Raw genomic sequence first — 12,211 nt, forward strand, 5'->3', positions numbered from 1 at the left:
GCTGATCACAGCAAGTGCACCCATCACCCATCTAGCTCATCTCCCACCCACCTCCCTCCATCAACCTTCAGTTTGTTCTCTATCGTTAAGAGTCTCTTGTGGCTTGTTTCTCTTTCTTCTCTTCCCCCTCCCTTCCCATATGTTCATCTCTTTTGTTTCTTAAATTCCACATATGAGTAATACATAATTTTAAAAATGAACTAAGATGGGGCACCTTGGTGGCTCAGTCAGTTAAGCATCTGACTCTTGGTTTTGGCTCAGGTCATGATCCCAGGGTCACCAGATTGAGCCCCACCTGGATGGGCACTGCACTGAGTCTGGAGCCTGCTTAAGATTCTCTCCCTCTCCTTCTGTTCCTCCCCGCCCTGCACGTGTTCTCTCTCTCTCTCTTTCTCAAAAAAACAAAACAAAACAAAACAAAAAAACCTTGAACTAAGATAAGAGTAGTAAAATCATACAGAGTAAATATAAATTAATTTGCATTTTAAAAACAAATATTAATATCGAGATAAATCAACTTTACTATGCATTATAAAAAGGAAAATCTTAAAACAAAGAACTAAATGCTGAAATGTTGATTTATGTCAGATAATAGGCATTCAGGCAAATGCAATAAAGGAGGAAACAAGAATGGCAATATTACTATCATATTCAGAATCTGATTTACTAGAGAAAAATAATTGAAGAGACAATTTGAATAATGCAGTAAACATACAGCAATCAATAGACAAGTTAATAAAGTTGCATCCTATAAATGGAAAATATATTTTACATGAAAAAAATAAGTAAATAAATTATAAAGCGTTCTAAAACTAGTGATACATCAAGTAGATCAGAAATAAGCACAGTGAGTGGGTAAATGATTAGAAACTCTGTAAGCACTTTACTATTGCATGATTAGTTATAAACCCAACGTGAACATAAAGAAAATTATCACATAATGAATAATTTAGTACATGATATAATATGCAGAATACAGAATACAATTAACATTTTCTGTGATTTTAGGTATATAACATAACTCTAGTTTTTGGAGTTTTTTTTTTAATGTTTATTTATTTTTGAGAGAGAGAGAGAGAGCAGGGGAGGGGCAGAGAGAGAGGGAGACACAGATCCAAACAGGCTCCAGGCTCTGAGCTGTCAGCAGAGAGCCCAACGCCGGGCTCAAACTCAGGGACTGTGAGCCGAAGTTGTAAGCCGAACCGACTGAGCCACTCAGGCGCCCCAACATAACTCTGGATTTGATGTGTGGTATTAGAGGTTGTGCTAATCAAATAATATATTATTTGCCTGCTCTTGCTTATTTCTCCAAAGACTGTTATTTTGGAAAGACTGTTGAACTGAGAGGCAAATCCTAAACTTTGCATTAAGATTTAGCTGCTTTGACAATTTCAACTAGTATCTCTGAATGTCAGTGTACTTATCTTCTTCGTTTGCTTTTAATGTGGCACTCTTGAAAGTCAGAGACATCTCTGACCTCTAGATTACAATCAAAATATGTTTGTATTACTACTATTATCAACGGTGTTAATAAAAGACTGACTACCACGTAGTTGCAAATGGAAGGTATTATGCTAAGTGAAATTAGTCAGAGAAAGACAAAAACCATATGACTTCACTCATATGAGGACTTTAAGAGACAAAACAGATGAACATAAGGGAAGGGAAACAAAAATAATATAAAAACAGGGAGAGGGACAAAACAGAAGAGAGTCATAAATATGGAGAACAAAGTGAGGGTTGCTGGAGGGGTTGTGGGAGGGGAGATGGGCTCAATGGATAAGGGCCATTAAGGAATCTACTCCTGAAGTCATTGTTGCACTATATGCTAACTAATTTGGATGTAAATTTAAAAAAATTTGTTTTAAATTTTTAAAAAAATAAAAAAAGACTGACTACCAAAAAAAAAGCACAGATATCGAATATCTGCCAAATATATTTAATAAATACAAGATATGCTATATTTCATCTCATTCAAAATTTTTTTATTATAACCATTATTTTATATATTACCAAGGAAGAAAAGAATTATGCCAATTAACTTACAGAATGTTTTGTTATCATTTAAAATGTTTTATCCTATATTTATTGAAAAATGGGGCGCCTGGGTGGCGCAGTCGGTTGAGCGTCCGACTTCAGCCAGGTCACGATCTTACCGTGAGTTCGAGCCCCGCGTCAGGCTCTGGGCTGATGGCTCAGAGCCTGGAGCCTGTTTCCGATTCTGTGTCTCCCTCTCTCTCTGCCCCTCCCCCGTTCATGCTCTGTCTCTCTCTGTCCCAAAAATAAATAAAAAAACGTTGAAAAAAAATTTTTTTTAAAAAAGAAAAATGTATTTTAGTTTAGTATAGTTATATTTCATAAATACCACTATGATGCATACATGAAGGTAAAATAGAATACAAATAAATAAGTCCCTTCCACCTTATTCCTACTTGTAGACTTTGACACTTCTATCTTCTAAAATTTTGCACACTATTACTTATAATTTAGTCTGTTGTGTAACTTTTAATACATCCGAAATGAAAAAAATTGTAGAAAAAAATAATGCCTCATCAAAGTTTATCAAATCAGTGGACAGACCCTTACCCAACTGAATATATGACAATTAAATACTTTCCAACTATGAAGACCTGATAGCAATCATTCTTTGGTTAATACAGTATCTGGAATTTTAGATTGACTGGTTCAATGGGAAATATTCTTTCTTTTTTTTCCTCTGGGAATTCTATGTAAATTACCTTTGTAAGCATAATTCTTTTTCCCCCATCTTACTCATAAACTTAACTAATAAGGTAAACACAAAGGCTAGATTAGAAAAGAAAAGCTTGAGACTAGTAAAAAATGGTGAACCAAAGGGTAACAATGTGTTCTTAAAGACATAGTATCTATTGATAGAAATACGACAACAGATTTAAATTCTTGAAAGAATAAATTGTTTAGTAGATGAATTTGTACAATAAAATTACCCATTTAAAATGTGTTTCAAATTTTATTCCTGCATATTATGTCTTTAATTTGCCTGCTTTTCCCCAGCTTGATTACTTGATTCTAGAATCATTTCTACTATTTAAATGCCACTCTTTTCCTGTCTTGTTTCCTTGATTAAAACCCAGTCGGGTGTTTTCCCTTCTGTCTGATGACTACATTAGTAATCAGAACAAAACCAAAAAAGTTCTGAATGAAATTATTCCCAAGCTTTCACAGTACTTTAAAATATGTATGAAGACTAAGTATCTTATCGAAAGAATTTCCATTGTTTCATGAATGTTTCACTTTTCTTCTCTGGTCCATAACCACTGGCATATTTTTATTTGCATTTAACTTATTTTCCATATTTTTAATCTATTGCATGATATTATTGTATGTAGCAAAAAGTAAAAACATCAGCAGAAAAAATAATAGAAAACACTGAAATCAATCTCTAAAATGGAATGTAGTAAGTTATAGGTAAAGATACAGTTTTTTCTTTAACTCAGTTTAATGGAGATCAGTATAAGTGCATTTTGAAAAATTTAGTAAATTACTGATGTTACACACTATTGTCATTAATTTTTAATTAAATATAAATTAACTAAGTTGAATATGGAAAGAACAAAATTCCTGTCCTTTTTTTCTTCCATTCGTACTACAAGGTCAAAATGGTTCATCACCTGATTGGTATTCCAGTTATCAAGAAGGAGTTCAAGTGATGGAAAAGACCTACTTCTTCCACATAAGAGTACAAACCAGAATTCACATGTCACATCGAACCAATATTCCATTTGCCATCACTAGTCACATGGCCACACTGGGCTTAAGGGAAGGCTATGAAATGGTCGGTATGTAAACAATGCAGAACGAACAAAGTGCAACAACTGGCCCTATCAGTCCCCCCAACTTACATAGAGCGTGTGTTGATGACCATTATTTTTTTTAATAATTTATAAGAGTAATATATTCTTTCACCTGTTTCTTAAGAACTTTTATTGTTTTAGTTTTAAATCTTTAGAGAGAGGTCACAATTTTAAAGTACCCTGTAATTCATGCAAGAAGGCACATATGAATATGATATATTATTCCATAAATTAGAAAGAAGGTCTTAATTATTGCTTAAATACACCATTAATTCCATTTTCCACTTTTCTGCTTTCTTTGACTTTCTTAATTAGATTGGACAAGACTCTTCACAGTTCAAAATACACCATTCTTTTTGGAATATTTTTTTCTTCTGGAATGTAATAATACTTAAAAATTTAGAACTACTTAATATGGCATTTCTTTGCTTTAATTTAAAGGAAATTTTGCATGCTTTGCTCATTTTTTAGTGATAAAAGATAATTAAGCAGTATTAGCTTCAGTTTATTGGCCAAGAATAAGTAACTTTTCATTACATAGTCACTTTTGCACAGTACTAGGACTCTTTAAGTATTAAACAAGAGAAAATGACATTTGAATTAGAGTTAAACATCCAGATAAATTGTTTTATATAGCCACAGTCTTAATATCAAATCTGTAAATATCTCTATACGCATACATACAAATGTATAGATACGACAGAATATACATACATGTGTATGTTTTGTGTGCACACACACACACACACACACACACACAAATCCAGCAAGAATCTTGGGCACAGAGTTGATTTAATATTCGTTAAAAACAGGGGTGTCTGGGTGGCTCAGACGGTTAAGCGTCTGACTCTTGATTTCAGCTCAACTCATGATATCATGGTTTGTGAGTTTGAGCCCCTCATTGGGCTCTGGCCTGACAGTGTGGAGTCTGCTTGGGATTCTCTCTCCTCTCTCCCTCTCTCCCCACTCCTTCCCTGATTGCTCTCTCTCTTTCTCAAAAAAAAAAATTAAATTAAAAAAATATCCATCAACAAACAACACTGGAAGTCTAGGCAAAAAAATAATTGAGACAGGTTATTTTAGAAATAGAGTTTATTACATTCAATGTAACGAATAAACTATACTTATTCTCATAGAAAGAAATAGAAGTTTTCATATTGAAATATGGATTAAAGATTGTGATTGTTTTCCTCTAATGCAACCCATATTCCTCCAAAACTGTAATACAAGAAGAAAGTTGTGAAAACTCTGTATAGGAAGACCTATTTTCTACAGCCTACTTCATATGGAAAGCAACAAGGAAAGTCTCTTGGAGAGCAGAACCAGGGCTTAGAGCAGTGGGGAAGTTCCTTCCAGAGTGTTTATGCATCCAAGAATCTCAAAACTGTTGCTGATGGAGAGATGGCTATACATCATACAGACATATAGAACAGGATGCAGGAACTGGATAACTTCAGGTTTGTCTTGTTGAGAACTGGCTGAGTGTATTATTTGAATAATAAGCATAATGAGCATAGATGTTTGGGTAACTAGAGGGGCAGACTATAGCAGAGAATATAGTTGTATATTCAAACATGTATGATCAATACACTTTTTATTAAAAGAATCCAGTTTCATTTAAGGACGTAATACATACAGGAGAACAATATAGTTTGTCACATCAAATGTTTTGGATGATGATGGATCATTCTAGAGAAACTGCAGGTGAAACCTTACAACTATATTTATGTTTGATTTTACTGTAATGTGCTGTACCATTGAATCTTATTGAGTTTTGTTTAAATTCAGTGTATCTTAAGAATAGAATATTTCTTACCTTTTCCATTATTACTGATGCAAAATCACATATTCTTAAACTCAGAGGTTTTTGTTTTGTTTTGTTTTGTTTTGTTTTGTTTTTCCTATGTGATCTGCTATCTTAGACTCATCATCTCCATTAAGCAAGACATAAAACAAATTGTGGTGCCATTACAATATTAACTAGCTAGAAACACTTTACTCCCTCTACTTCCCTCTTTGCCATCTCTCCCCTGAAATACTCAATCACAACTGGCCATGTTAGAGAAATCAGGTATCAATCAACTATTTCCAGAAACATGAATAAATTACCGTTAATCAAAGATTGAATGGATTCATAATGCCAAACAGCAGGACTAAAGTGGAAAATGGGCTGGAAGTCATAGTGTCACCTACTCATGCATAATATGCACTGTTTTCCCCTTTCCAGAGCAAATGTTAGGCAAGAAGTCAGTCCTATTGAATAAGCAAAATGAATAGCTCTTATTGTATGTGTGTGAGGAAATGAAATGTTGAAAAAGAAGGAAGTGGAAAAAAAAACACAGGAGTGAGTCTCGGTGATTGTGTGTATTATCACATTGGGAATAAAAGAAGATCTAATAAGCCAATGTTTTATTTTTTGTTTTTGTTATTTTTGCAGTTTGTTGTGGTTTTGGCTTTATGTGCCCATTTCATTGTGGTAAATATAACAGAGTGTTCCTCCTAGAAACAAATTCCCATGCACATCTTCAATTCCAGGAAAAGCAAGATAAATAAAAATAAAATGTCCCTTCCATTAGAAGAGACTCACAAGATAAATTCTTAAAATATTTACCTTGGGGTAAGCCTGATTAAGATGTATTCTAACCACAACTAAATGGATACTGAAGATGGGGAGAAGGACTCTTCTTCCCCCTCTATTAGGGAAAATCCAGGAAAAAGTCTCATTTCCATATGTTCTTTAAAAATATTTTGCAGCATGGGGGCCTCAGGGTGGCAGTTCAATATCTGACTCTTAATTTTAACCCAGGTCTTGATCTCATGGTTCATGGGATCGAGCTAGCATGTCTGGCTCTGCATGGACAGCACCAAGCCTGCTTGGGGTTCTCTTTCCCTCTCTCTCTGTCCCTACCCCATTCACACACTCACTCTCTTTCTCTCTCTCAAAATAAATAAATAAACTTACAAAAATATTTTGCAGCATGAGAATAATAGGGAAGGTTTCAGAGAAAACTTCACTTTCAAAAGCGATTTACCACAACAGACAAAAGCAAACTTTACAAAGTGACTATTTTGGTGTTCTCAAAATCAGTCCATATTTTAAAATCTGCGGTATTCTTTTATAATTGTAAGGTATCTAAAAATATTCCCAGTAATGTTTTCTGTTCTCTGTTGTGTTATATACATAAAATACTTATTAGAGAAATTCTTTTAAACTAATTTTCAAAAATGAAAAAAGAATTAGTAGCTTGATAAGCAAATAAAATAGGTATTTCTTTCACAATTAAGTAATGTTTCATTTTACTATTTTGCCCTTTGTCATACAAAAAGCAATTAAAACTGGATCAAAAGTGAAGATGACATAGATGTCTATAATACCTACATGTATACTCTCGAGAAATGACCAATGAGGTGTTATGAGAAAAAAACTAATAAATCAAAAATAATGAAAAAAAAGCAATGAAAGATGCATCAGCAGATCCAGAAAGTATTCAAAAACAGGAAGTACTGGGATGAAATTTACAAAGAAAAAAACTAAAATCAAAAACAAAATAAACCTGAAAATATATGTATGTATATATTACATATGTATATATACACACACACACACATACACACATACACTGGATACACACACACACCTGCATGCACATACATATACTGGAAAGAATTTGATAATATGATGAAATTTTATAAAAATGGATTGCTATGGGTCTTACATTTTATAAAATTGCCAAAAATGCCATATATTTGTCCCAAGTAAAATCTCAACAAATTCCAAAAAGCAAAATTTCTCCATTTACACTGATTACAAAGCATATATTCAGTAATTTTAAAAAGTACATTTGAAAATAAAATATGCTCAATTGGAAAATTAACAGATAATCCTTCTTAATAAGTTTAGGGTTAACATAAAACTGAAATTAGAATTAGAATAACTTTAAGGTGAGCTTTGATATAAGCAATCCATCATATAAAAGTGCAAATTTTATTGACTAAGGGACACCCGGGAAAAAATGTGATTTTATATTAAAAAACTCTATGAAGAAGAGCTAGCAAATATTAATTTCAAAACTATTATAAAAGTAGTAAAACAAGCTAACAAATGACTTAAAGGAAGACAAGCTAAAATGGACAACACAGTTCATAGTTAAGAAATAAAACAGTGAAGCAGTAAGTAATAATAAATATACGGGTCAATGACACTGATACGTTTTTTGGAAAATAAAAAAAAAAGAGATAAACATCTGGTGAATCAAGATAAAAGAGAAAAACCTTAAGGTAACAATATAAAATGTATGGGGGAGGCTTTGAAAAATAAAAAGTGTAGGTAATTGTAAACTTACAATTTTAAAATTAGTTCACAATGGATTTTTTTTATACTTTAAAATGAAGAACATTGTCATAAATGTGGTAGAAAGTATGATCAAACCATTAAAAATATTAAAAATCAATTTGGTAATCAAAAAGTTACTTGTAAAAGGTACCCATCCCAGAATGTAATATGGGCAAATCCTATAAAATCTCCAGGAAAAAAACAACATATATATATAAATATTTAATACAAATAAAAATATTAATAGCTTCTCAAATAATTCTACATGCGTAAATTGGTCACCAAATCTAAAAAAGAAACAGGAAAAGTTTTTTAAAACATGGAAGTAGACATTTTAAATTGCATACTAAGATGTTAATATAACAAGTCTGGATTAATCAAGTCCAAATAAGATTTATCACAGGCATGGGGCACCTGGGTGGCTCAATTGGTCAAGCGTCCAACTCTTGATATCAGCTCAGGTCATGATGTTGCAGTTTGTGAGACTGAGCCCTGTGTCAGCTCTGCACTGACAGTGTGGAGACTGCTTGGGATTCTGTCTCTCCTTCTCTTGCTCTGCCCCTCCCTTGCTTGTGCTCTCCCTCACTCTCCTCTCTCTACAATAAATAAATCAAAACCAAAATGCTTTGACACTGAAAGCCTCAAAACCTGAATTAATGCCACTGAACTAACAGATTGGAGAAAATAGAACACATGCATTCAGGGAATGTATTTGATTGTCTTTAATATACATTCAACTGGGAGAAAAAACACAGTATTCATCAGATTTATAACATAACTAAAGTGAAGTTTTTTATAAGCACTCCTTCCTGATGCACAGTGAAGAGAATGATGTCTTCTACCACCACTACCATTAAATGAGTTCCTGGCTAACCTAAACAAAATAATGTAAAGGAATACATTGTCAGATCGAGGGGCGGGAGGAGAAAGAAGGGGAAATTTGGATACAGACAAGGACAGAAGAAAGATCGTGTGAAGACACAGGGAGAAAATGGTCATCAACAAGCCAACAAGAGACGCCTCAGAAAAAATCAAGCCTGCTGACACCTTGATCTCAGACTTCTAACTTTCAGAACTGAGAAATCACATTGTGTCCTTTAGTCCACCCAGTCTGTGGTACTCAGTAATGACAGCCCTAGCAGACAAATGCAAGTCACTTCTGAAACTCATTTGTTGAGTCCATATTTAGTCAGGAAAGAGCCCATCTTTCCAACCAACTGCTTAACAAATGCCAACATTAACACTGCACTGCCATCTGCTCTTGAATAAAGAGGGACATTTCTGTACCCTGCAGGCTGTATAAGAGATGAAGCATGGCATGGCAAAAGCAAGAGAAAGATTCATCTTCCAAGAATGTTTCACAGTCTATCCTTAGAGCCATATGGTGCTCCAAAACAAAAAGTATTAATGGAAGCTTACGGCTTTTCTCCAATATGCAGTGACTAAATTCCTCCTTGCTCAACTTATACCTGTATAATTTTATGAAGATATTCTTCAAAGTTATAGGTATGTTGGAAGAACCCTTTTCTGCATTCTAATGATGATAGGGGATTTGTGTGAATTAAATATTTTGGATTAAATCTCATTGATGATTTGGGAGACAGGATATGTCATAATTGGGTCTTCTTCTCACACGTCCTGGAGATGTAAACTACCTTTTAACTAAAAATTATTTAGCTAAATATTTTGTGCCTTGATATTGTAAGAAAGATATGGAGTATTACAAGGAACGTTATATGAGTTGTAATAAAGAGACTGACCATTTTTGATGACTGTTGAGTCGTTCCTAAGCCTCACCCTCCCTTTCCCCTTTGATCCTACAGGACAGGCTGGTAAAGCTCTCATGTGCCTCATCTTTTCCGAGGAACTTTTCTCCAGTCCTACTTCCTGGCCACTATAAAGACCCAAACACAGTCCCTCAGTTTTGCTCAAACCAGCCTGGATCTGCTTGTGCCCTCCCAGTTCTCCCTGAAGCCTCTTGTGTAAGTAATAACATACTCTTTATTACATTCTCTTGGTGTGTGGAATATCATAAACCTGGACATAAAACCGCATTTTAGATGGGACCCATCCTATTTCTGCAGTGTAACTCAAAACACTATGAAACTCATTTTTAAATTTTCAATATATGAACTGAGTAGGAGCCAACTCTTTTTATCTTTTCTTAGCAGTTTATAAATAGAGAAAATAAACTTAAAAACTATATAGCTAAGATTCAATTCCCATTTCTGCTCTTTAACAGCTGTGCTAAGTGGGATAATTATTTAGTTTACATTTATCTCACTTTCTTCATCTGAAGAAAAATGTTTAATAATGCTTACTCCCAAGGTTTTTTAATGATTAAACCAAAAGAATATATATAAAGCTTCTGGTGTAGTTCATGGGATATAAGGCTCAGCATGTTATTTTTTAGTGTACCATTATAACACAAAATTAAAACGGCTTAAAGAAAACAGAAAATAATTTTATAACATTTGCTTCTAGATAACAAATCATAATTCACAAGGCCTATTTTTAAATAAATTTGATTCCAAAAAGTATCCTAGAATTTCCAATGAGAAAAATGTTTAGTATCTTAAAATTTCCATGGTTATGCTAGTAATCTCTGCTAACTAAAAATAATTCAATGTTTTCAAATCATTATCAGTAAATGTTTTGGTTCTAAAATATCTCACTTTTTCAATGTATATGAACATACATTGTATCACTAAGGTCTGCTTGTAAAACTTGACCTAAGTGTTGCATGAAACAATGGATTATTTAAGACTCCAATAATATTCCTTCAGTACTTAGCATAAGAGATGCTTATAGTGATCCAATAGTTCATTAATAAAATCAGAATAGTTTGGAACAGTATTATTCAACAAAAAGTTGCTTGTAATGGAGTTTTATGATAGCATAACTGTGTATATACAGAATATATAATGCATATGATCAAATAGTTTACTGGTTAAGCTGTAGTCTGAGTATTATTTAAAAATAAAATATGAGGGGTACCTGGGTGCTCAGGTGGTTGAGTGTCTAATTCTTGGTTCCAGCTCAGGTCATGATTCCAGGGTTGTGGGATCAAGCTCCACATAGGGCTCCATGCTGAGCCTGGAGCTTTCCTGGGATTTTCTCTCTCTCTCTCTCTCTCTCTCTCTCTCTCCTGCACTCTCTTTCTCTCTGAAATAAATGAAATGAAAAAAAATTTTAAATAAAATATGAATCTCTTTACCTTTGAATTAATTTTTCTGTGAATTCTAAAATTGCCCTAAAAAGTAAAGTCTATTAGAAAATGAAGTAAAATATGTTTGATGAGGAAAAATAACCTTTTTGAATATAAAAAATTACTTTATTACAATTATAATTTTAAAAGATTACTGAGATGTTTTACTTTGCTTTTTTCCTTTTATTTCTTTTTGAAATCTAGTCTTATTACAATGACATTAAGTAGAATATTAAATGTATATTGCAGATTTGATTTATAATATCCTTAGAAATATAATATAAAAGCCAAAATAAGATAAAATTTATTTATGTATTCTTTACCTCATTACCTTCATATATTTTCTTCCTTTTCCTTAAATGTTTCCTTAATTTTAATTTATTAAGTAGCTACCATGTCCCATCGTTCTATACATATCTCAAATAAATGTATACTCTGGACTTTCATGGATGAAAATTTAGGAACTGTGAACCAAGCTTCTGTGAAATACTGTCTTTTACAACTTTATTGGGAATAGTCAGCATAAGAATTTGTGTGTTTGTGTATGTGTGTGTGAAATGTGAAATGGAAAATAGTCTGTCTGTCAACTCTTTTAGAAAGAGAAGCATCTGAATATTACAAGAAAATTTAATTGATTCCATTTTTCTGGACTCATAAGCCAGAGTGAAAAGTGGAATATTAGACTCATATAAATTAATACTACTGTAAAAGTGGAATATTAGACTCATATAAATTAACAATACTGTCTTAGTTTGTTTCAGCTGCTTTAAAACAACAACAACAACAACAAACATAGACTGGGTAGTTTATAAACAAAGATTTACTTCTTTGTGAAAG

Source organism: Prionailurus bengalensis, chromosome B3 (genome assembly GCF_016509475.1).
Source record: "Prionailurus bengalensis isolate Pbe53 chromosome B3, Fcat_Pben_1.1_paternal_pri, whole genome shotgun sequence".
In the NCBI taxonomy this organism is placed as follows: domain Eukaryota; kingdom Metazoa; phylum Chordata; class Mammalia; order Carnivora; family Felidae; genus Prionailurus; species Prionailurus bengalensis.